A 25,001-nucleotide genomic window follows, 5' to 3' on the forward strand; every position below is an offset into this window, starting at 1 on the left:
TGTTCTTTTTTCTTCTTCACTGGGTCATTCTTGTAAACTGGTCTGATGTGATTCTCGTTTGTGAGAACATGAAAGTGAAAGAGAGGGAAGGACGTTGCATCCTTTAAAGAAGCTAACGGATGCCAAACTGTTAATATAAAGGTTGAGAAAAAGCCGCATACACAAAGGAAGCACACTGAGACGGGCAGTAACTTTACGGGTAGTAACTTTACTCGTAAACCGTTTATACAAATGAGCCTCAGACTTTCCATCTGTCTTTTTCTGCCGGCTGGGTTTTTTCTTCTCCCCTTCTTTTTTATTTTCACTGTTTTTGTCTTCAGTCTCTCCTAGCCGTTCCTCCATTTTTAATTTCTCCCAATTTCTCGACTCAGTGGTGGTGCAGACATGCTGAAATTGTGTGTGTAAATACTGGTCAGTTTTGGGTTCGTTGCCTCCTAAACTCCAGATAGCGAGTAGCATGGAATCTAAATAATAGAGTTATTTAGGTAACAAATGTTATTATTAATATTTGTTACGAATGAAGCAGTTTTTCATATTAATATTCAGAACACTCATACTGAGGTGACAATGAATTTGTGATTTGTTCCAACCTATAAATGATTGAAAGCGTCTTCCTCTAAACTAAGTGTTTATGTTTCTTTGAGTTATTTTGTCTCTTGTTGTCCACAGTTATGATGTACAGTAACTATCACTACAGGACAAATGAGCTATTCTTTTTTTATTTCTGGTTTTTATTGCTATTGTTTAGTGAAGCTGAAGTGTTTTTCTCTTGTATTTTTCACAGAGGTTTTTATGCTTTAGCCAAAATATTTTTGTAAATGTTGATATTTTTGCATTACTATAGTTGATATGTTGAAAATTTAAAGTACACCTCAACGTTTAATTCTACTGAAACCATATTTACTTATTAAAGTTGAAATGTATTTGAAAATGTGGCAAGTTTGTTTTTTTAAGGCATTGAATGTAAAAATGAAATCAAGTAATTTGCTAAAATGAACTTATGTTTTGATTTCATGAAGCACACCCCAAAGTAATACAATTGATACTCATTTACTCGTCTGTCGTAAAGAAATATTTCAAACTAATCTAAATATTTGCTGTGAGATTCTCAAATATTATGTTTTACATTTAATTATTTTTTACATTTACTTCCAGTAATCACTGGAAGTAATTAGCAGTATTGATTGCTGCACCCTCCTATGACAGAGAAAAGATTCAGAAAAACTAAAATAACAAAACAAATTGTCCAAAAACAAACTATTAAGAATAAAACAAGAAGGATCTGACAACCACTGGTCAAACTGGTCACATGATGAAGACAAGTGTACTGATTGCAGATGAAGTAACGCTGAGCTACGAAAACGTCTAACGTTTTAAATGTACAAAAAAAAAATCCTCTGCAAAATAACGTAAAACTACTTAAAAGTCAGAAAAATAACTTTGTTCTAAAATGCAAAATCAAACAGAAGAACTCCAATATCGTCAAAACCAGATCTGTCTACAATTCACCGGACAGGTCGATTTAAATCATATTTCCTGAGAAGAGGTTAATTACAGCAGCACTTATTTGGTAAGGATAAACTGACTAAATTGAACTTGCTTATTCCTCGCTCTCTCCTCGACTGACTTCCACTGATTATTTATTGTCTGAATGTCCTTTCCAAGAACTGACAACACTCCTGATTCTCAGATACAAACGGTTTTAATTACACTCCAAGTGGGAGTTTTCCTGATAAATAACAGCTGTCTCCTTTGGGCCTGGCTGACGAGAAACAGATTTAGTTGGTTTGTGCGCGCTTGTGTTGGTGCTAATTGTTAATGTGCTGGTTTTGGTTGGAGCTTTGAGGCCACATTTGAAATGATTTGTCATATCTTGATTGCTGTTGCGTTAGGATGGGGGGGGGAACCCCAGCGACGGCTCTGATCTTACCGATGCGACTCTGGATCTTCTGGTTTGTGGATATGTGAGTGTTTGCTCGCTGATTGGTGTGGCTGAGGAATGTTAAGAAGCGACTATTGAGTTTCAGCGCTTTCATGATGTCATTCAAAGTAGGAGCTCTGAAAAGGCTGCAGTCACCGACTGGAGCACGAACGAGCAAAACGCAGCGTATTTCGCCGTTCTTGGAGGAGTTTTCAACTCACTCAGGGAAATTTCACTTTCAGCTCTCTTGGCCTTTGGAGCTCTTGCCCAGCAGAGAGGCAACAAATGACAGCTTTGTATTTTAGGAGGCTGGGAAAGTGGGGCAACACTGACACACACACACACACACACGGACACACACGCCTGCACACCCACACAATCTGACAGTGTCAAAGCCGGTGCCCAGTTCTGTTTTGCTCAATAGGCTGATTCATTGAGGCCTCCTCATGACTCTGGAAGAGAAAATGGAGTTGCGGTGAAGGGGAGGATGAGCAGTCAGGAGTGTTGCAGCTCAGCACTGTGAGGCTGACATGACCTGGCAGTGGTCAGTGTGTGTTAAATAGGAAGCAGTAATGACCCCACACACTGTCTATACGAAAACAAACTCACCTTCTCATAGTCTTTGTTTGCATGGACCAGTAATAATAGTTTTAATTGTGTAAATGTTACAAGGAAGTAGAAACTACTCATTGGAATTTAGGGATCATTTTTGACCCGTTCATGCGTAGCGATCACTGCAGTGGACAGTCATGTACAAGCCATTTTCTTGTTTCTTGTGGATTTTTGTGTTCCAAATGAACACACTAGTGCATCATACGATACACTGCCAACTACTGGCCGTCCACTGCAAGTACAATAAAGTTTTTTGTTAAATCCAATATGGCAGACAGACCGACCCAGTCCCTCCTTCTACTGTAGAGGTCTCTTACAGGTAATATATATATATATATATATATATATATATATATATATATATATTCCTCGCTCTCTCATATATATGTAAATGTATATATGTATATATTGTGGCATCAAGTAACCCCTAGAGACCAATACTACTGATGTACTGATCACCTAAAAAAAAAACTCTAGTAAAACTTTATTTATTTCTTTACAAACTGATTTCCCACCTTTTTATTAATACCTTAAGAAAATGAAAAACACTTTAGAAAACAAAATCCTGACCTAAAGTATCACAATTCATGCATGAAAGGGTTAGAAATTGAAATATTTCCACAAGCATTATAGGAATTGTGTGAATCAGTAATTCGTAATTGGAGACTGTTCGAGCAAACCTTGCCACACACATAGATAAAAGCTATTTGTTTTGAAAGACATGTTCAAAATTTGTGTTGAAGGTATTCATTTTTAAATTAGTTTTTTTCCCCTTTAATCCACAAGGAAAGTTTCTCTCTCTTTAAACTTTCCCTCAATAACCTCAGATAACCAGAACAAGAAAATGTCAACAATATTTAACAAATATTTAATAGATTAGGTTTTTGGTTTTTTTAAATGTTTTTTTTTTTTGTGTGTGTATGTTTCTTTTGTGGGGACAGTGAGCTCTTTCCTCTTATGAGAATTTTTATGTCGTGGTTTCTGAGTGCCTTCTGAAATAGTCTTCAACAGGCTAACTCTGCATGCTTCTCTGACTACCATTTCCAGTTTTGCTATAGTTTCCGACTGTCCGGAAGAATACCAGAATGGTATGCACGCCCACAACATGCTGGCTGGTAATTTGAAACCTCAAATATGTTTTGAACTTACCCTGTGGCTTAGCTGTAGTGTCTTCATAAATAATGTAAAGTCCTTTCTTATTTTCTTTCCTTTGTTGATAGCAAAAATAGTCATCCTGGTCTTATTTACCAATTGGCTCAACATTTAGGGGACGATTGGAGTATTTCACGATCGAGCCGTGCAAGGACTTGAAAACGTTCCCCTGCTGTCGGTCCTTGTCTGCTCAGCCTCAACAGAATCTAAGCACGTATAAATTAATTTCAGCACCTTTATATTTAATTAACTTAATGTCTTTAAGATTGGCAGCAGAAAGTTGTCCTCGTGAGGATCGTTCCGGACAGAAATTGTCTGGATTTCTCTTTGACTGAATCTTTCAGTCCTGCTTTATGACTTAATAATCTCCCTCTGGATCGCGCTGAGATGAAACCGAATGTCGATCACTCTTGCAGCCTGTATTTCATTACTGTGAGCCTTTTTGTTTAACACGATATCGGTAACATTAAGTTTATTTGGCCTTTTCCGTTTGGCTTTCATTCAAATGAAAAGAAATCCATTAAATTATAGCTAAAGTAAAAGACCTAAGATCTAAGGATTTTGCTTGGAGCCTAATTTTATGTCACAATAATAAACACCTCCCAGTCTTGTTCCAGATATGAACTCATTAGGGGACGCTGTTATTTGTTTGCGGTCACAATGCGTTGGAGTCGACATGAACAGATGAGGCAGACCTCCCTGCATCCCACCACGTTTGGTCCGAAACGTCCCGCCTCACCACCCGAGACTTGGATGAAGTTAAAAAAAAATGTTCTGTGTAATTATCAAAGCCAGATGCTTGGGGCCAATTGTCATGTTAAATTATTACAACGGTCCACATTTGCTCATTAATATTGCATTAGGGACAGAATTGTTGACATATTAGAGGGGAAAAAAACCTCATGAGTTCATGAGGTGGCTTAATGAATAATGTACTATATATATATAAAATTATTTCTAATAAACTAATTTATTGGTATAAGTGCCTGTCTTACAGTCACAAGCTCTGGGTATTTTACTGTCATTGAATTTATAACTCCTCTGTATGGCAGAGTACTGTAGAGTTAATGTGAAGCTTTTGGTGGAACATCTAGGCATCCTGAGTTAAAGAATAATTATGAGATGCAACAGAAAGGGTTTTATTTTTTTTCATTGCGCAACTTTCATTGTTTTTTGATGCATCCTACACATGGTTAGTATCAGACCCGATAAAAGATGCAAACTGAAATGAGTTTTTAAGTATTTTTCCACTAGTAGTTAGTGTTTTAGCACAGTTTTCTTTAAAATGAGAGTTAAAGCGACATTAATTTGACTTTTTTCACATCCTTTCTAGAGTATCTGTTCCCGGTGTTAGATGCGTAATGTCAAATGTGGGTGTAATTTACTTCTGTTTCTTAGCCAGCAGTGAGAGGTAGATTTCATGACGTCCGCTGCTCTGGCTGCTTTATCTTGTAGTCTGACCACATGTGGGATTTTTTTTTTAAAGCTGTAAAACAAACACAACGATTTAACATAATAAACCAACTGCTTTAACAGTCATTGCTGTTCTTTGTTTTTTTGCCAAGTCATGTTTTGTTTCCAGAACTGGACACCATCCAGCAGGCCAATGCAGGCGGCTGCAGGTGAATCCTAGCAATAGCTCTGGGGTTTTCTTTAGGGGATTTTAGCTTACGTCAGCATTTGCAAGCTTTGCTGTCCCCTTGTGCTTGCTGGTAGTGAATAGGATTGATTCAGTCTGCATGCAGATCGTTTCTACGTGGAGAACGTGTGTGTGTGTGTCTACTAGTGTGTTGTGTGAAGGGGTTCCGATGTATGTATTCATGCATGTTTTGTTGTTAAATGGAAACAGATCCTCAGGAAAAAATGTTCTGTACTTTGATGCTGCAGCTTGTGTGTGTGTGTGTTTCTCTTGGCACGAGTCTCTATGTTTTTGATTAGGCAATGCTGAAGATTACTCACATGCACCAGTGGAAAGAACCGCTGATTATGTCCAAGAAACTTTTTTTGGTCCTATGTGGAGAACCACACTGCATTAAAACCTGATCAAGTGTAAAACATAATATTGTAAACAAGCTTTTCTTAAATTGATTCATCCAATTAAATAAAGCTGCATTACATTCAAAGATTTATCAAAAGTGGAAATCAAATGGAACATCCTATTTTCTGTCGCTCTCAAACGTACACCATCAAGGACTCCCCAGTGAAATTACGTCGTAGTGACTCGCCTTCTTTTACAAAAAATAAAAGTGGAATGAAACAACAATATTCAGGACTGCAGTGCTACAGACAGAGGCAAATCCTAACTAAAAACTAAGCCTGAATCTGAAATTAGAGCTAAGCTAAGGTTGGAACGCAAACTTAATGCTGATGCATCGTAACAGTAAAACAACAAAATATGCAGCTGGCAGTCGTTGCTCTGGGAGATGAACGGTAAAGAGGAAAATGTGCGATTTGCAAAAGTGGCAGAGTGCCGAGCAGAGTCCGATTGATAAATAAATACAAATATTCTCTGCGGATGAATCAGTTATTGTTTGATAGGTCTGTACGTTCTGGGATCTATATAGGAATTAGCTTTTGTTCAGCTCACCAACTGGTGAAAGGTTCCCCTCTTTAGCTTTGTCAACATTTAGAGATGTTGGGTTTATACCAGTCAAGCTAATACAGATAACCATCTCGCCATGAAAGTATAGATGTGGAGATTCTGAAGCGTCACATTGGAAAAAGGTTGAGGGAAACGGGAAAATTCAAAATAACTTCTTCAATTTTTATTTTTTTTCGCTCGCTTGAGTTTGTTTTTAGCTTTTCCAAAGCAAAAAGGTAATTCACCAAAGGATTCAGATGTGCTGAATAAATTTGGATGTGGCAAATGATCCCATCCACTGGTGGGGCTGGGCCTTAATAGAGCCCCAAAACTTGGAAAATAAAAAATCCAAACCTCCAGCACTCTATTCTTGTTTATTATAGTGTCAACATGTGACAGAATTGCAGGGTGTTGATGCAAATACCTCTACCTTGATTTTTTTATTTTTTATTTTTTATTTTTTTTGCCATTTTGTGACATTTTAAAAAAATTCCTCAAAATATGGAAATACCTCTAGTTTGCCCCCTTTTTTCTCTCTCTCTTTTAGACATTTTAAAAATTCGCTCAAATTTCACATGACAGTTGGATGGAAACAGCTATTAACACCAATGTGAATCCTATGTTGCTGTCATATTTCGGTCATGAAAATTAATTGGAACGTCATAAATTACAGACCTAAACACAACCGAAAAGAAAAACGGAATAATATGTGTCATTTAAGTTTAGATTTTGAAATTTGAAAAGATCTCATTTGCCTTTTCTAACGGGACTTACTTTATGTCTTTCTCTTCTTAGAGGAGTCACTGTGAAAAATTTACAACAGGCAATCCTAGTAATAAATAATAGAGATGTACATCCCTTCATAACCCATAGAGGCTGCCGAGCCTCTACATAATTTCACAAAAATATGTGCTAAAGTTAGACCAGGCATCCAGCTCCAGCTTTGCTGCACAAGGCCAGATGGTGAGGTTTATTCTGGGACAGGTACGCTCCGTCTCGCCTGCCTGGTTAGACACTTCGAGAAAATATCCGCAAGGCTCGTTTTTGTGCCCGTGTGCCATTTAATACATTTACACATCTTGCATTATAAACCGTTTTCTGGGGATATTTTTGGTTCTTTTTTTTTCGCGAACCTAAACTATTACTTGCAAACTACAAATTACTTATGATGAGACAATCATTCTAGTTGAGCTTCAACACACCGCAAATAGTTTCCAGCGTGGGAGATTCACTTGCTTTCAGGGTTGATAAAAGATTGATCCTCTTCTCCCAGACGCAGCTTGACAAAACATAAAACCACATTTACCTCATGGACAAACCGAGCTAGCAGGGAATCCCTGCCGCTAAGACCCTAACAGCCGGTTATGCAGCACATCAGTGATCCCCTGTCTTCAGTAATCCCCACTTTTTTTTTCCTGATTGAGTGATGGTGAACTGATACAGGCTCAGATTGCTGACTTTCTTGGAGCTGCTCTTTGTTATGGTCAGTGGGGATACTGTTTTGGCTCTAATTGATGCCTGTCTTGGTCACGTATAAATTCATGGTTTGACTCCCTGGATGGAAACGTTTGCACAAGAACCGGCAATTAAAGATTCACTGAAAGGATTTACTTCAGTTGTAGCTCTTCGGTCAGACTCCAGTTCATTTCTTCACTGACCTTTTAATAATTGTATCTCTCATCATGCGTAAGCAATGAGATCCTTGGCTTCAGTCCATTGCATTCAGTTGAAGTCTCAGTGATGAAAGAGGGAGTGCACAAGCTCAGTGGGCAGAAGTGGCGTTTGGTAGGACCTCTCCAGTTGAACACCAAATCTGGTAGATGTCATGTAAAGTCATCTTTCAATAACAGACTTTGGGTTTTTTTTTTTTTATCCTCTTTGACAGACAAAGAAGTAGGAGTTACAGATAAGTCATCAAAAAACTAGCAAAACAAAACAAAACAAACAAGAAAAAAAAAACTGGACCGCAATTATAAGACGTTTTTGAATGCCAAAAAGGCTTTATTCTCTGATTATTTAAAAAAGGACTAACCATTTTAATTTCTCTATTTTTATATGAATATAAAAAAATAAGAATCAGTCTCTACAGGAAGTTGCAATCACGACTATAAAAGCAAATTCACTTGTTTTTTGCACATTTTGGGCAGACTTCACCAGCTATTGCAGCTTTTACCCAAATCTGACCAATCAGTCATTTTTTTTCTTCGTTTCCTTCTTTTCTGACCAATCACTGGAACTCAACTGAATTTTGACCAGTCCTCTTAGCCTCCTTCTTATTTAACTTCCTGTTTCACAACTCTTGAAAGCCAAATCTGCAAGATGAAAGCATGTGCGACACTAAATGGTAACATTTGCCTTTTTTTTAAATTTTGTTTTGGATGTCCAGCTAGATTTGATTAAACTGTGTATAGAGTTCATGTTAACTTGAATGACCAATATGGATTTCTTCTTTTGCACTCTGATAAACTCGTCAGGACGTTATGTTATTTGCAGTAAGGGTGTTCTTTCAAGAAGGTACTTGAAAATGTTATCTGCACTTTAAATATTAGCTATGATAAAATATTGTCCCTTTTTTATTTTGGGATGGTCTATGTGGAGCAATTACATTTTTTTGTAATGGCAAAAATGAAGCTTGAAAAATCCACAACACTGACTGCAACTTTTTGAAAAAGTGCTGCAAAATCAGTAACATTATGGCTGCAACAATCACAAAAAAAAAACGAAAAAAAAAACATCGACACTCTTAGTTGGGAATTTGAAGTAAGCTCCGCAAGAGGAGGACGATAAAGTGCAGAAAAACATTTCTAATTTATTTAAGATTATACTAATCTTTTCTGCCACCATGGTGGGTTTTTTTTTTAACCTCTTTGCTCATAGTTGAAGAACCTCAAGGAGCAAAGAGGCGTTAAACAACCAAAAAAAGCCACATTTGACATCTTCATACAAAAAAAAGAAAAGGGGGGGGAAGCCCTGTCACCTCGCACTGTGTGATGCATGTGTGAATTTAAATCACCCCTCCCCCCTTTTCCCTCTCAACTGTCCCCCTCTTCCCTGACCAGTCCATTGCAGTGCCTGCTGCAGATACCGTCGTGTTTACCACCAGGCAGACGTACCAACAGAGGCTGCCGGTTTAGAGGGAGGAGAAAGAGAGAGAGAGCGCTAAAAGGAGGGTAAGAGAGAGAGAAAAAGAAACAGTGGGAGGTGCGCAAAAAAAAAAAAGGGGGGGGGGGAAAGAGGGCAGCAACAGTTTTGCACTGAGTTCTGGCTGAATGGGAGAGGCGTGTTAGAGCGAGGACTCGCTGCAGTGCAGGTGGATCACAGCTGAGGAGGAAGGTTCTGTTCGGCTGTCCTGCAGGTTTGTTCGGCAAATTCCCCCACTTTTAACAGCCGCTCGGTACGCGGACGGCGCCCTTTTCACTGCCGGAGTCTGTCTGACTGAACGAATGAATGACTGAATGAATGCTGCTGTTGTTCGTCATCTGTCAGGGCTGCCGTAGCTCAACTTTCCACGCTTGTCGTTTTTATCTTCTAGACCTGCAGTGCTAACGACGAGCTCAATGATTTTTCATCTCGGTCACTATGGTAACTTTATAGAAGTTTCTGCTGTGTTGTTTTTTGTTTGTTTGTTTTAAACTATTATTTCTTTTTAAGTTTACTTAGTTTTCTTCAGTGCAGCAGAGGCCATGTTTCCCCCCCTCCTATTAGATTGAGTTCTTTTACTGTGGAGAAGAATAGAGCTGAGAGCTTTGAATGGCTTTCGCTATGTCTATGAGAGGTGCCGCCTTCTCAAGTGTCAGCATGCTTCTGGGAAGGTGGGGGGGTTGCTGCAGAGGAGTGTGTGTGTGTGTGTGGTGGCTGGTGCTTTATCCCTGTATCCCTCACCCATAAGAGATGAGTTGTTACCTGTGTTCTGTCTTGTACATGTCATAAAATCTGCGTTTTATCGTCAGAGATAACTGGAGCCTCTTGGCTGCTGTCCCAACTTTTAACTGCTGGCACAGAAAGGGAAGTGCTGCATTGAAGAAGTGCCTCATTTCCAAAGCTGTTTGTTTGCCGCTGACAGAGCAGGGATAAGGAGACTTTTATGAGGTGCCAGTTTATTTTTGACTGTTGTTTTCTGCCCTCCTCCCCCTAAAAATCCCCTTTAATGGCTGTATAATCATCTGACCGATGAGGATGTTTGTGGTTTTGTTATTTATTTCCATGACCCCCAAAAGGCCTTCTCATAATGACCCCTTCTTTTCTTGTTGCAGTGTCTTGCTTGGAGTGTTTTCCATGACAGTTTACTGCTGCTTGAAGGCCACTTTTCTTTCCTACGCAGAACCCATTTCAGATCAAGCAGATCAAGCATTTCTGACTTCGACACTCGGCCTTAACTTTTCCCTGCGCTCTCTGATCTGACTCAAAGCTGTAACAATCTGCAGATTCTGGGGCCCAGTTGAATCTTGTTTGAGCCGGAGTTGTTTTTTAAGGTGTGGAGTAAGATTTCTGCTTGCGCCGAAGCTCTCGGCACTTCCTGTGGCGCAGATCACAGCGTCCGCAGGCGAGTCGGTTCTGATTGATACCTGAATTCAAACTTGACAACGTTTATCTGTTAAGTCTGGAAGGTGCATCTCGATGTCAGGCAATGTCATAGAAAAGTGAATTCTTTCATTGATGTTTATTGAAGTGAAAATCACTTTATGTAATTTTATTGCACGTTGTTGTTGTTTCTTTAGGTTTTTGTTGCTCTGGTGTCCTTTATTTCCAGTTTTAGAAAGAAATTTTGGCATCGAGAACAGGCACCGATTGGCTGCGTTGAGGATCAGTATCATCAACGCCCCACACTGCGTTTTTGTGTTTTTACCAGCTCTAAGCTTTCGTGACCAAAATTAGCGCAAACAAATGCTTGAAATATATCACAAACGTATTCCAAGGGCTCCCAAAAAAGACTATATATCCAAAGGTTTTGGTGATATACCAATTTATTGTGATGTTTCTGGATATTGTCTGCTACAACACTGTAAGTTGGATTAACTTTCAGTGTTGTTTTTGACTCGCATCTGAAGTGAATCTTCTATAAAGCTCTGATACGAAGCCGAAGTTCGTCGTGTTAATTGTTAATAAAGGAGGGAAATGCGGGTTAATCGCAAAGCAGGTTTTAATATTCGACAATATTATTGCAATATTGTGTTTTCCTAGTGGATTCGGTTTATAAACTTGTATGTTGCCTCTTATCTTCTCTTTCTTTCTCCTAGTTAGCACAGCTGGAGTTCTTCCCCAGCTGCTTTCAAATAAAGTCTGACGTCTGCTCCGATAAGTCAGTGACTTGGACATCTTTTAGTCAAAATTAACTTCAAGATTCACCCCGAAGTGCACACCTCGTCGGCATGGTGACGGCCTCGCGCTTTTGCAAATTTCAGCTCGTTTAATCAAATATTTGTGCACCTCGTTTTTTTTTTTTTTCGTTTTTTTTCCCTCCCCAGAGAAGCAATAAAAGCAGGACCCTTGCTGCAGGCTTTGTCCGCTCTCCTCGGAGGGTTCCACATTGTTTCATGGATGACTTTGCATGCTGAGCTCTTGAAGAAGGAAAAAAAAGAACAGAAAGAAAAGACGTTGCTGCTTCGGGCTAAATGATTTGCAGTCGCGCTGGTCTCGATTTCTTCTCCCGAGGTTCTTCTGCGTTATCCCCACAAATCTAACTCCACATGCCTGCTCTCGGGTCGAGGGGTTTGAGACGAGAATTCAGACACGTTTTCCCTCCAGCTCTTATAATTTTGATAACGTCCTTAAAGTCAGAATGTGTTCTCTCCCGGCTGAGGCTGAGGGACCGAGCAAATATTTAATGTCTTTGTGAAATACAATCGCGTCTACATCAATTTCAGTGCCTCTCCGGTTTCTTTTCCCTGTTTCCAATTACTAGTGCTTATGGTTTAGTTTATACACAGTTTTGTGCAAAAATTTGAAATCAGTTTCTCTTAAAGTTTTTTATTCCCAGGAGTCAGGATTACTTGGTGTCTTTAAAGAGATATTTCCTAAACACTTTTGCAAATTACTGCACGTCTGATATAAAAAGGAAAGTGACTGAGATTACTTTTTTTTTTTCTCCAGAGTTGTACTTATTAGGTCTGGTTATATGCGACCAGGCTGTGGTTATGTGTTTGTTGCGTCGTTTGCTGGCTTGCCATCCCTTCATTATGTCATCGGCGTGGTTTCCAGCTGTCTGCGCCAGCTGGACTTGATTTTGTCATCTCCACCCACCGACTCTGTGTGCATATATGCAATGTATGCATGTGACTGTGAACACATAAATCACACCTTCATAAACCTGGGATTTGTCATAACAACACAGTAGAGAGTCACCTGGTGGGTCATTTCACTTCCTGATGACTGGGATTAGGATCTGATTAAACTGCTGATCTTTGTGTTGAGTTAAACCAAACGGGTCCTAAATAGAGAGAGACTGGAACAAGTTAATCTTTTCCACTTTTAGATCATAAAAAAAAACAAAAAACATGCAAAATGGTAAACATTGGATCTGAAGTATGTGTGACTTTCTTCAGTCACTTTTTTTTAGTGCTTTGCGTACTGTAAAAACAAATGTAATGGCTTTACCTCAACAAACCTTATCCTCCTGTAGATGTCTGCTCAGAGTGAATTTATTTAGATATAGTCGCCATTGGCCCAAACTGTGATCAAAACTATAATCAACGGGCGTGATTATAGTGGCGTAGGGGACAGCGCGACCCACATTTGGAGCCCTTCAGTCCTCGACGCGGCCGTCGCGGGTTCGATTCCCGGACCCGGCCGACATTTGCCACATGTCTTTTCCCCTCTCTCTACCCCTTTCCTGTCAGCCTACTGTCATATAAGGGACACTAGAGCCCACAAAAAAGTAGTCAACGGTATTGAAAGGTAATGTAAAAAATAAAAAAAGGGGAATAAAGTAAATACTAAATTATGAAGATTACATGGGTTGGAAAAATGGGCACAAATTGGAAAGTATGAAAACTCAAGGAGTTGAATTTTCTCCTAGCTTTTTTTAAAATTAATTTTCCTTATTAGTCTCATCTTTCTACTAGTTTGACCAATTGAATGTAGGGTGATATATATATATATATGTGTGTGTGTGTGTGTGTGTGTGTGTAAACGTTGCTATAACTTTTCGGGGCTTTTATTGGAATGAATGAATGACTTGTCACTTTTCTGCGTCACAAAAATAAAGCTTCAAAGAATAAAAGTTAGATTTGAACAAATCCCCTCCCCCCATAGCAATTACTTTCTCATTTTCTTCCAAGGTTTATTCTAACAAGTTAGCTAACAATATACTTCAATCATTGACATTAGTTTAGTTTGGTATTTATGTGATTTGTGGGGTTTCGTCATACAGTGAATACTGCATAAACTTCTACATATTAGGATGAGGTCATTGTCTGGCTTCCTGCTTCTACAGCAATGAATTTAAGCTTCTTGATGAAAACCCAGGGATGTGTGCAGCTTTTCCAGCCTCCTCGAATCAAACTTTTGGTTTCTAAAAGCAGATTCCAGCAAGTGAATTCCTCGGCAGATGGGGAAAGGACTCAACAATACTTTGAATTTTGTAGGGGTTCAATCAATCGCAGATTTTTTTTTTTTTAAACTTCCTGTATATGTGTTAATAACTTTAAAGATTTTAAAATACTCTGGGCTTTGGGAGCTTGGAAGTGGGAGTGAATCCAGACCTCGCTGCTAATTTTGGTCATAGGATTTATATTTAGATTTTGAAAACAGCTGCAGAGAAAGGATATAAACGAAGAGCACATAGCGAAAATATTTTTAGGATTTTATCTCTGGCCCTGGGATGTTTGCACAACCGAGTACATTTCCCTACGTTCCCGTTAAGTTCTACATTTACGCAGTGTTTTGAGCTTTACTTGTTGGGTTGAATCACTGGGACTCTCATTAGACCAGATAAGCTCTTTAAAGGGTGCAAAATTTGAACCTTTTTAAAAGCGAGCCAGGATTTGGTTCTGCTGTATCACTCGGCATCAAAGTGATGCCATTCCTGCTCCACTCTGTCTGCGGTCGGCGCTAAAATGGGAACGAACAATTTGAAAGGTGTTTTATGAGCATTTTTATGTTTAGCAGCTCATTGACTTTTACTATAATTTATTCCAAAGGCCCTGAATGAGTGCTAATTTCTCAATTCCTCCCCAGGCACTCGATAAAAAGAGGGTTTGGAGACAAACGCGTCAGTAATGGTTCACCTACTGTAAGGTATTTAAGCTTGTATCCTGGGAGAAAAATATTTTAAAATTATCCTTTTATGACTATTTGTACGGTGTATTCATGCAAAAACTTGCTGAAATCGAATAATAGTCGGTGAACAAACTTTATAGTGCAATTACAGCCAAAAAAGAGAAAAAATGTAGCAGCTACACCCGGTTACAGTACCCTGGAAAAGTATTACATTTTTATCACACAGCTTTATCTCAACAATTTTATTCTTAGCCAGGTTTTTTATTTTTGTCATATCAGCAACTTCTCCCACTTGAGCTGTTGACCTTTGCAGCTCCTCCAGAGTTAACCAGAGCCTTTCCATTTGATTCTTATCTCCCTTCACTGCTACACCTGGATTTTCTCCCATTGAAATGGATTACTCTGGTAGAATTTCAACCAGGCTAATCAGCGAACAGAAAAAGAAGTTGTAAACGATGTGGTACGGTTCCAAATATTAAATTAAGATTCACAGTGGCAGAGGGGGGATGGTTGTTTACAGAGCAGGCAATTTCCGGTAAATTTTATAGAGTCAATCTAGCGTGTTATATACGTCACTAGCAAAAATTAGCGATTGGGTAAAGTTTAAAATCTGCACATCTCAAGCAAGCAATTGTTTCCCGACAGAAGCCCTCTGTACGAAGCAAAGTGTAGAACAAGGAGCTGGTTTTTACCAGGCTATATGTGCATTTAACACATTCTTCAGATTTTTGTTGTTAAAAATCGTGTCGTTGTCTCCCCAATTCAAAAGGATGGACTGCTTTGTGGTCAGACTTTGTGGTTGTAACGTAGATAAACGTGAAAACCTTGAAGCACTATGAATACTTTTGCAAGGCGCTACCGCGACAAATTACACATTACGGTTGTATTCCTGGGATCAGCCACAATTTTTTATTTTTTTTCCCTCCAAACCAGTATCTTCATCAATCAGCATAAGAGCTTTTGTCTCTTGTCAGATGTTAACTCTGATTTATAGAGTTTTCCTTATAATATCTCCTTTTCTACTTAACTAAAGCCTGGAAGTCATTTGCGAAGTCGGTGCTGGGGTTTATCCTGTCCAGAAGAGATAAATAAGTAGACGTCAGTGCGTAGATACTTTGGTTTGACGTCCCTGTTCCATCGGGGGAATTACATCAGTGGTGAAGAAGAGCTCATCGCTCAACCATCTGGGGTTGGCTTAAGCCAAACCTAGTTACTAAAGTGGAGAAAATTTCCACCACTGCTGTTTTATTTATTTATTTATTTTATTTTGAGAGACATCCCAAGACATGAGAGCAAAACGGCTGGAAGAAATATGAGCTCGTGGTTCATTTTATTTGTTTCGTCTCTTATTTATTGCAGCTCACGTCATTCAGGAAAGGTCGGTTCAGAATTTTCATTCTGAAAATGAAACCTAAATTAAATGGTACAGAGTGAGGAGAAACTGGAGTACTTTGGGGGAAAAGATGCGAAGGCTTTGTGCATGTGTTTGGAAGGCGAGGGGTTGGCCATGTGACATTTGTTTGTATGCTACACTGATAGAGATGTAGCATAAGATTGTCGTGGAAGGACTATTTAAGCTTCTGTATTGTGGTTTATGCAGTTTTCTGTCAGACACAAGTTTAAGTCGCACACAGACATCTTCGCTGCGTTCTGCGGTTAAGGCTATTGGTAACTAGCTGCTACCCTTGTTAGCTAGCTGGCTAGCTTTTCGGCTATTGCAACTTTATTGCCAGTTGGATGTTGTCAGTTTTCTCTCCTGGCTCACGTCTGTTACCAACCCATGAGTAGAGCAGAGAGAAACACAAAACCACTACCAAGAGCCACAAAACAAACCCCAGACGTTTTGCAGTTCATGCTATGCTTGATTGCAAATATAGCAGAATCCCCCAACCAATTCCTATGTTTATACTTTTTCATCCTGTCTTAGTTTTAATTCAAGGTGGGATTAAAACGCTCTTTAAAAATCTTAAATGTGACTTGATTAAACATGAATCACATTGGTAAATATCAGCTATCGACCCAAACAGCAATAACATCAGATATCAAGATCAGCCCAAATCGTCATATCGTTTTTCTTTTTTTTTTTTTTTTTTACAGTTAATGAGTTATCTTTGATTTATTTGAATGTGTGGATTACTGGATTCTTGCGGACACAGGGAAATATTGTGTTCAATATTTTACCCGTCGTATTTATACATAAAGCATCTGTTTATATGGAATTTACCTTGTATTTTAATGTGGAAATGTGCATTCTTTTTTCAGCTCCAAGTCTAAACTTCCACAATAAAATCAGCCAAAATATTGCCTGCAGCAACCCGGGACCAATAAGTCCAGATCGGATTATAGACCCACCAGCCAAACATCTGATCCAAGAATGATGTTGACATCGGGACCGTTACCAAATCTCAGTCCAATCTCTAATCTCTCCGTCTTCCCCACAACCACAAGATGTCATGATGTGCAACATTAACAAATGTGCATCCATGTGCTATCTGATTCAGCAGCTAATTAGCTACTAATTAGCTGCTGAATTATTTCACTAGCACCGATACTGTCCCAACACTTGATTCTTTTTGCCTGCCATAGTACAGCTAGAGCTTATGATTGCTTTCCAGGCATAAAAATCTTTATATATATGTATTTTTGCAAATTTAAAGAGGTCCTCACGCCCCAAATCTCAAAGTCCACAAATCACTCCGAGCCACTTTTAAGAGGCCACGTCAGAGATTCTTCTAGCAGAAGAGAAAACTGGGTCCAGAGAGGAAAAAGACGGAAGAAACCAAACCCGCACGAATGTGTCAGAAAACAGAACAACGTATAAATTTCACGGGTCAAGGGTTACGACGTTCAGATGAACCAAAGAGAAGCTTAAAGATTATTTGGGTGTTTTTGGGGGGCTGGGAGGTGAGTGAGTGTGTTGAGACGCTGCACATAAAAAAAAAAAAAAAAACGAACATCAATTTTGCAAGAAACGAGCGAGAGGGAATTAGATTTTTACTGGGAGGAGATGTTATGAATGTCTTTTTTTTTCCACTAGCATTGTTATTTCCTCTGCAGCTGGTGCTGGGTTGAGGGGGGAAAGTAAAACATTGCAGAGGAGATCTTAAATCTAAACTCTGATCCTGCCAGTGGGCTGGGTGCTCCCAGCCACTGACACGCCTGCAATAAAACGCAGCGTCTGATTTTCGTTATGTGCTGATGATGATTGCAATAAGCTGCCAGGCAAAGAGTAAAATACATGGAAGCAGCTCAAGCTTACTGTTAGATGAATAGCTCTTATAATCAAGCAGGTGTATATAGACAGGTGTATATAGACATTATGGAGTGATTTATGTGTTGTTGGGTAAGTTGTTTGACTCTCTCTTTCATATATGCGTCTGTATTTAGTCTGACAGGAGTAATTCCTCCTGATTTATGACCTCGCATGAGATCCTGACAGAAACCTCAATCAGCCTCCTGCGTCTTCCCCAGGTCAGGTCTCCCTGGTGGGGCCCGACAGCCTGCAGGTCACGACCTTATTAAAATACTCTCTCAGTTGGGATTTTATTACTAGCATCTGCTGGACACCAGTGTTTAAAGCGTTTATAGATTATTACTTGTAAAAAAGTCAAATACAGGCAGATATTTTATGTCATATTACCGGATTCTTACTTGCAGTCTTGTGTGTTGAAAACCTGGGTAATAGTTCTTAATTCACTTTAAGAGCTTTAAATTAGTGATAATAATATTTCGAAAGACCCAATCTGAGTTTTAGGGCTGGACTCTGATTTCCTGTGTTTGCTCAACTTTGACCTGCCGATACGGAGCTGCGTCAAGTTTGATTTTTCTTTATGAACGGTTATGAAGGAAAACGTAATTAAAGCAGTTTAGAACACAATACTTTTCTCTTTGTTTAGATGTGGCAGCTGCTGCGTGAGAGAGAGGTTTAAGCAAAACGGCCCTTCAGCGTCTCGTATTGGTGATCAACCTGGTTAGTGCAGCATTGCTAAGAATTAGTATTCCAGAAAGAATTTTAAATGGCTGCCAGTATTTCCTGCCTTTTCCATTACAGATGGAGATTGAACTCTCTGAAGGATAAAAAACAGCAACCTGGCTGTTCTCAGGTTTGTCTTACTGCAGTCTGCTGATATTCTCTAAAGTAAATCACAGACATATCCCCACATCTTAGTTAGATTTTTAAATATCTTCCTATCTTGCCTCCCTGTGCTTTCTGTTGCATTTCCGTGACTATGTGCAGAACTATGTGCATTAGCAACTTATACTGGAGCTTGGGAAGAGTTGTCAGCTCCGTCTGCCGTCACTTCATCACTTCCGCATGATGAACTCGCAGATCAGAAAGAAAAAATAAATAAATATTTTTTACATTTCACTCAGCTTGGAGTGAACTCTGGACCGCCTGAAAACCAAGGTCTCGGTTTGGTTGTAGTGAACTCTTGTGAGGTTCAAATTTACATGCGACTGCGAGCCGACCAGCGACCGCTCCAAAAGCAGGAAGCGGACTATAGCGGAGAGCATTCTGGGTAAATACAACCAAATAAACCCACAAGTCTAGTGCTAGAGGGAGAAATGGCTTGTGGTCTTTTACCAACGATGAGAGAAATCCTAAAATCTGATTGTACTTAATTTTTGTTTACATTTTGTGAAGAAGGAAGTTGAGGTCATGTCTTCTTAAGTTCTCTTCTGTAGTTCTTGGTGCAGTTCCTCCACAGGCGATTAGGGGGGAACGGGTTTTTCAAATGGTTTGGATCATTTGACACAGTCCGGAGTGAAAGCGAGCCTCGGCAGCTGAAAATGTAACAAATGTTGCAACTTTGATCCCTAATTGAACCGAGTCTACCGGACTATCAGGTGTGAATGCACTCGTAGAAAGCCGCTGGGAGCCTCAAGGCTCGGTTTGGCTCGAGTTCACAAAGGCTGTCACGAGTGCCGCTGCGCCGCCTCATTGAGAGTCCGCCGTTTCACTCGGGCTGCCTGCAGGTTTGGCAGGTAATGAAGCCAGAGATATGGAAGTCATTAAAATTCCTCAGGAACATGTGGATGCTTGTTTATTTTTCCTCCCACGCGGGAGCGTGGACAGCTGCCAGGAGACCGCTCTGTCCTTTGCTCAGCAAGAAAGTGGAGGACCAGGGAGGTGAAGGATGGATTAGTGGACGGGAGGGAGAAGAACGGAGCTGAAACGGTGATGGAAGGTGGGATTCTGGATGGGGTGTGCGGGGCCAGGAGGGGAGGAGAGGGAGACACCCTCTACTGGACCACAAACAAAGAATCGGACAAATGAACGCTGAGGTTTTCATTCACCCGCACAGGATGGGGATTAGAAACGGATGGGTTCACACAGACTGCAGGGAAAATAACAGAGCGTGGGGACAAAGACGGATAGAAGGCCAAGGGAGACCAGATCAGCACAGGCAAAAAAACAAAAAGAAAAAAACACAGCTGGAGAACGTCAGAGTTAAACAATCAAACAGTAGATTTAAGTCCAAATTTAGTAATTTTTTAACATTTTAGTTATGCTTTGAAAAAGCAGATTGGATCATCAGATCCTTTTTTTTTTCCCCCTGGAAATCCTGGATGGGTCATTTCTGCCGTTCTGTTCTGGAAAAGCCATAAGCGGTGTGGGTTGTTAATAAGATTCACATGTTGTCTCATTTTCTGTGACGAGTTATTTCCTCCGAGTGCTTTATGTTGTTCGACTCTATCCACTTACTGGCCATAAATCTGCAGCTCTTTCCTTATAAACGTGGAAATATCCCTCTGCGCTCATTTTTAAACAGCGGATTTGAGATGGGCCTGCTGTGAAGGAGGGAAGCGTTTGTGATTGGTTAAACAGAGAGGGGGACTTGAAAGCCTCACCGGGGCAGAGCGCGAACCTCGTGGACCCACAACTGGATTCTGCTGTGATCTGAGAGCTGAAGTAGGAGTGGGCGATATGGACTTAAAGATTTATCATGATATTTTGTGGTACTACTGTGAAAACGATAAAACTGATGAGAATTATTTATTACGGTTTTTTTGTTTTTAGGTAAATGTATGGTTGTGGCTGCGTCTCGCAGCAATCATAGCCCCACAAACACAAATGGTGCGATCACACCAAACGCTTTACGCGTGTTAAAAACGCGTCCTGCGCTTCAACTTCGACGTGTGTGCACTTTGAATGCTTGAGCTCAAGCACATCTGGTTTCGAGGGTGCGTCAGATGCATCAAAATGGCTTTTGACGTTGTTTTCCATTGCCAGCCTGTTTGTCGGACGCGCTTGACGCGTCACACGCTTCTAATCGCGCCACGCTAGACGCTCAAAATGCGCCATTACAGGCCCTCGACGCGCCTCCAAATGCATAGACTTTGAATGTAAACCAGATGAGCGAAACCCGTTTGGTGTGAACGCACCAAAATACTGCACTTGATAAACTCTGCCATTTGTAACACGCTTCTTTAGCTCACCAGTCTCATAAATAAATTTGATTTGTTGTCTCTAAACTGCACACACCAACTTCAGTTAATCATATTTTCAAATGTTTTCACATTGTTTGATACTTTCATTGAACAAACAGTGGAGAACATGGTAAAGCAAGTTATCCTGACAATATGGACATGTTTGGGGGGTTTCAAACATCAGTGTGAATTCATTGCAATGATGCATCAAAATTCTTATCACAATAAATAATTGATAACTGCTCGCTCCAGTAGACAGCCAGTAAACCGGCTCGCCTCCCAGCCTATTCTTCTTCCCAGAGATGATACTCTAACAGGCCAGTGGCTGTTACCAACCTCCTTTCTATCTGTGCATTTCTTGGTGTCATAAACAAAGATAACCCAGGAGGAGAATTGAAGGACGTGGCAGGAGGAGGTAAAGGAGTCAATGTCCTGCTGTCAGACGAAGGAACATTAACTCACAGAGTGGGAATGAAAGGATTTGGGGGAATGTCACGGCGCATAGCTGTGGTATCGCTGTGCAACGCTAATAAAATACATCTACGCAATCTTTTTCACTCCAGGAGACGGGAGGCTCACATACCAGCCTGTTTTCCTGTGCTTGAATATTTTGTTTGTTTGTTTCAGACTTACTCCGCAGCGTGTAGCCTTGAGGTGATCCTTGGCACTTTCATGACAAATTGGTGGGTAATTTCCATGAAACCTGAGTCCGATTCTCTGATCGAAAGTCGTTTCCAAGACAGCAGTGGGCTTTGTAATAAATCAGACGGTGAAATTCCAATTTAAAGACGGCGATTGACTTCAGCACCTGGTCGTTCAAGGTCACGTCTTTGCCGTATCGTCCATCTCGCCCTCCCAGTTAACACGATGGTGGGAGACGCGGGTTTGGTGGCCAAAATATCGCTCGCTCTCATGATGGTTGCTTCAATTACACAAATGTGGCTGCCTTGTACTTATGAAAAGGTGGAGGTAGCTAATCGAAGGATTTGTCTCTGGAGCCACAAGTGCTATTGCTGACGGTGGTAGATCTGTTGCGGCATCAGGCGAATGTTTTTCCGTGTCCTGAAATGAACTAAATTGGAAGGACTATTTCAACTACCGGTACTTAAATTGTTTCCTCCGTGGCACATTAGCGGAAAAAACACAAGAAACTTTTATCGCGCTACTGTAAAATGTGGATTTTTCCCAATTTGTTTTAAATTATCTGCATTTAAAAGCTGATATGGATCAGGTCGCTCTTTTGTCTGTAAAGATGACGTGTAGTAGCGCTGAGGCGGAGGTTGAGGTTTCATTTCAGGACAAGAAGTCTAAGTTTGTTCATGCTGATTCACAGTGACATACTTTAATTCCAGGTAGCCATTAGCTGACGAGGTTTTCTTTTTTTTTTTTTTTTATTAACATCCAAGTAATCCTCATCCTTGCAGGAAAACGATCAGACATCTAAGTCTGAAGGCTTTAGAGATAATCCTTCATTCTTTATGATCTGCCATCGGTTGCGTAATCCTGTCTTTCCTGCTGCTTTGTTGCTCTTGTTCTGCCTTTTTTAAGGCTTCCTCCCAAACCCCCCTCATTAGCTGTGGCGTTATTAGAGCCGCCTTCAGCTGTAATGGCATGCTTTCTGACTTTAAACTGACAGTGACACATGCGGTGGCCAGGCAGGCATCCTGTGAATCCACTATGTGGAACGTACGGATTCTCGTGTCGAGATGCCAAGACGGAAAAGCTGCCCGAATGCGGCGAGTAAGCACAAACGGGCTGGCAAGCCTCCAGCTGCTGCAACAGCTAAGCTTTGAACTCGGTGATATCTTGAGACGCACAGAGGCCAAGCAGTAAAACTTTAGACAAAGAACTGATTTTTAAGAATGAGCTAAACTTCTTTTTTCTGAAACTAAACAAACACCTTTACGTTGTGCACGAGGACACAGGTTTTTGCATTCAGTAAAATAGTGTAGTTACACTGTATTTGTTTTTGACACTCATGCCATTTATTTATTGCCGTTTGAATTTCCTGTGTGAGCCTGACAAATATCTGCTAGATTTAGAGGTCGTTTGTTTAATTCAGAACATGCTGATTGTGCAGAATGCTGTATAGCAAATTCATTTTAGCTGATTAATGAGGCAGGCTAGCTGCTGGGGTAACTAGCCTGCAGCCAGCTGCTTAATCCCTCTTTAGTAAATTGACGGGGTTTTGCTGCTAGTGTTTGAATGCCATGAGTTTGCATGTTTTCCATGACTGGAAATATTTCCAAACAACTGAGCTGATGTAAATGAAGGAAAGGTGTAGGAGCCTTCTTTCAGCCAGCTGAAAGTAGTGCACAGCAACAAGTCTGGAGAGGGCCAATGATGCGGTTCATAGCTGGAAATGGCCGTTTCTGGCATTGAAAGCCTCCTGAAACATTGGAATGTACTTAATTCATAAAGACTCCTTCAGATTTATGACAGCGTCGTGTCAGTCTTATGAGCACCCCGTCAAATAAAGTGTCACCATGTTTTGTTTTTTTATGTTTTTTAACCACAATGCAGTTTTCTAAGTGTCCTTCATAGAGCCAGTTCCTTTGAAAGCAACACATTTCTTTGTATTTTGTTGGGAAATGACGGGGACCTCCCTTCCGAACACAGCTGTGGCGGATGTTACAAGGTTCATCCTCGATTCAAAGTTTTCCTTCCTGGTTGCATCATTTGGTTTTGGTCTTCACTGCGAAGTCGTGTACCACACGGCGTGTCAGGAACAATAAGAGTCCGAAAGAAAAACACGGCTTTTCCTTTCACGTCCTTCAAGCTCTTCCTGATGAAGACAGATTGAAGTTTGTACAGATTGTTGTATTCATGGGAATGTCACTGGGAATAGTTTTTTAGGGAAACAGATGGATCTACTTGCTTGAACTTCGTTCATAGTTTTGATGAACTCTGAGATTGTTCACCGTACCTGGAAAAATGGTAATAATACTTGAGTCTACGCATCATTAAAAAGTCTTAAATTCATACATCTAAAATTAGAGGCTTAAAATGTCTTCATTCATTTTAAAAATGTACGTATGTTGGTTTAAAATACGTTAATCATAGGTCTTTAAATTTGTTTTGTCAGGACTAATCTCTTATATTCCCATATATGTAGTTTGGTTTTCTAGCAGGACTTCTGCAAGGCAAAAGTTTGAGTCTTGTGCCGACTTCTTCGCAGCGTTCTGTGTCTCGAGGCAGTTGAGGCTACTGGTAGCTAACTGGCTACCGGTAGCTGGCTAGCTTTTGTCCTGAAAGGTCTGGCCTTTCAGGACAAAACCTAAGGAGAAAAATATTGCTGAGAATAAACTGGGATAAAGTGTTTTTTTTATTTCTTTCTCTTATTTTTTCCAGTTTATCACAAGTAATGTTGGAGACCTGAGTGAAGCACAATTGTTTGTGCAGCAAAACTTTTTGATTGTGCTGCTGTCATTTTAAAGATATTGAGAAACGTCTCCAGAGGTCATTAAAGGTCAAACCCACCCACCCCCTCCGAATTTTGGTTTCTGTTGCTTTGGCTTTGAAGATATTAATGAAATTTTAAAGGTCATTTTGATTTTGTAAAAGTGTGGGGAGGGGCCTGGCTGACCTTTTGACCTTTAAACTTTCTTTAAAGCCAAAGCAGCACAAACAAAAAGTTTTGCTGCACAAATGTTTGACACCATTTTTATCTGATTTGCAGAAGGTGGGAAGGCCAACTTCACTCAGGTCAGTTATGCATATTTTATGTTCATGATTGCATTTTTTAACACATTTTTATTGTTTTGAACCTACGATATCAGAATCTGACGTATTGTTGTCCAGTCGTTCTGTTTCCTGTGCCCTAGAAAGAAAATTGTAAAACTAAAAAAAAAACAAAAAACATCATATGAAAACGCTTGAGGCCTCATGTGATAGTAGGGAGGTTGCAATTTTCCTTACTTTACGAGTTAATTCTTGTTTTCACCATTGGAAATTGTGAACAATGTTTCTTTTAGCGAGCTGAAGGCACGGAAATATCGGGGAGTAGAAACGGGGCTAAAGAAGAGAAATGGATGAGGAGGTTTGGAGGCCTGATGTCGGGAATTTGTTTTGACCACTAAAGCAGCT

The 25,001-nt window shown here is 40.1% G+C and overlaps 1 protein-coding gene across 7 annotated transcripts in view; it reads left to right on the forward strand.

Moving 5' to 3' along the window:
* add3a (adducin 3 (gamma) a) overlaps nt 1–25,001 on the forward strand; it is a 116,906-nt gene that overhangs the window by 21,917 nt on the left and 69,988 nt on the right. For 4 of the 7 annotated variants that reach the window (XM_044114537.1, XM_044114544.1, XM_044114542.1 and 1 more), the window contains exon 1: nt 9,503–9,621. The exons of 1 other annotated variant lie outside the window; for it this stretch is intronic. The gene's annotated coding sequence lies outside the window, so the exon portion shown is untranslated. Of the gene's footprint in view, nt 1–9,325; nt 9,437–9,502; nt 9,622–25,001 lie in introns of those variants that run through there. 2 more of the 7 variants (XM_044114540.1, XM_044114539.1) reach the window with 2 other exon arrangements.

Source organism: Gambusia affinis, linkage group LG04 (assembly GCF_019740435.1).
Source record: "Gambusia affinis linkage group LG04, SWU_Gaff_1.0, whole genome shotgun sequence".
NCBI classification, from domain to species: domain Eukaryota; kingdom Metazoa; phylum Chordata; class Actinopteri; order Cyprinodontiformes; family Poeciliidae; genus Gambusia; species Gambusia affinis.